We start from the raw sequence: 1,837 nt of genomic DNA on the forward strand, positions 1-1,837 counted from the left end.
CCCGCCCGGGGTGCCGCCGGTGTCTCGTGTCACCCAGCGGGGGACAGCGGGGGACAGCAGGCAGGGCCAGGGCGCTGGGCCGGCAGTGCCGGTGTCTGTCACCCGGTGGCAGCACCGCCGCAGAGCTCAGCCAAGGGCGCGACACGTTTGGGTCCGAGAAAAAAGCGGGGACAGAGCTGGTTTCTTTTCCTTCACCCCCATCGTATTTTCTTACGTTTTCAGGCGCTTTATTGTTTCATTCGTATGTAAAAACGTTATGTCATTATTTTCAAACCCTACAGATCTATATTCAGAGTTTCTTATATTCCTGTATATAATATAGTAGTTAGAGAGGGTTTGTTTCGAAATGAATTAATATATAAATTAGTATTACTTGCCAGTATATATAAAATAAAGACAGAGTGGTAATCACACAGGAAGGACAGAGGGACACAAAGAGGGAAACAAGGACAGAGAGAGGAAATGACCACGGCAGGTGGGTGTGGGGGGAAGATGGGCAAGGCACAGCAGAGGGATGGAGAAAGAGAGGGACGGGCAGCAGGACAGAGGGTTATAAAGAGAAGAGTGCAGTGAGGGAGAGGGACTGAGCAGCAGATCGACAGATACAGGCAAAAGGACAGTGAGAGGGACATACAGTCACGGTGCAGGGCAAAGGAACAAGGAGAGGAAGAAAATGCGGGCAGGGAGGGAGACAGACAAAAAGGAGAGACAATAGGGAGAGAGACTGAGCAATATTTATTAAATAAATATTGAGTATTTACTTAAAGAAAAACAAGAACGAGAGAGTGAAGTAGTGAAAGGGAATGGGATGGGGAACACACAGGACAAGAAAGGAACACAAAAGACACACCAGAGAGACAGAAGAAAAGTGGTGGAAAGTTGGATATAAGGCTGAAAGAAAATCAGGAACAAACCCCAGGACTTATTAGAGAGTATGGCTGATGAACATGTAATGTAAATAAACCACCAGCTCAAACAGAACCATTTACTGCCATGGTTCGGCCTGGGACTCAACATCTGCCTCTTGGTAGGGCCATAAACCCCCTGATAAAACATGAGGTGAAAGCTGATGGATGATGTGCACCAGGTTGGGTCCTGCTCAGCCCTAATCCCAGCCTGTGCCACCTGTGAACACCCTGATCTCCCAACCTTCTCTCAGGGAAATTTCACCTTTATCCTTTCTCTTCCCCTCCCAGTATCTCACTGTGCTCTGAATGAACATGATGAGAGGCTTCTCTGTTGCAGGTTCTTTGGAAATCCTATGGTGACTTTGAGACTGAGCAAGAGGGGCATGAGAAAAGCAGGAACATTTCCTGACGGTTCCTGCAGCACACACAGCACGTCAAGGTGTGTGTGGGCAGCCAGGACACAGAGCTGGCCCTGAACCTGGCCCACAGGCAGGGAAAGCCTGGGCTGCCTTGGGTCAAATCAACCCAAACTCAGTCCCATGCCTGTGCTCTGAAGGGGCAGAGAAGTTTCCCCACTATGGATAACTATGGAGGTTCATCCCCACTATGGAGGTTCATCTCCATGCAAGAATTAATGCATCACCTTCTCCTGGTGGTGTTTCTTGGCATTTTCATTGGTCACAAACAAATGCATTTCAGGAGTTTTTAACTATTACTGACCAAGTATTTTTGTTTTGAAAAACAGCCAAGAAAACACCATGGACAGGCAACAATTCCATTTGAACAGTCTCTGAATTTCCAGTTACTTGAAAGGAAAAGTAATAGGGTAAGTGCAAGAGTGTATAGCCATTGCCAATAGAATCAGTAAGTTTTCCAGCATTGCTTTTGGCATTTCATGGGAAAAAACCCATTCAGCCCAAGATTCTTAC

Source organism: Corvus brachyrhynchos, unplaced genomic scaffold (assembly GCF_000691975.1).
Source record: "Corvus brachyrhynchos isolate BGI_N302 unplaced genomic scaffold, ASM69197v1 scaffold209, whole genome shotgun sequence".
NCBI classification, from domain to species: Eukaryota; Metazoa; Chordata; class Aves; order Passeriformes; family Corvidae; genus Corvus; species Corvus brachyrhynchos.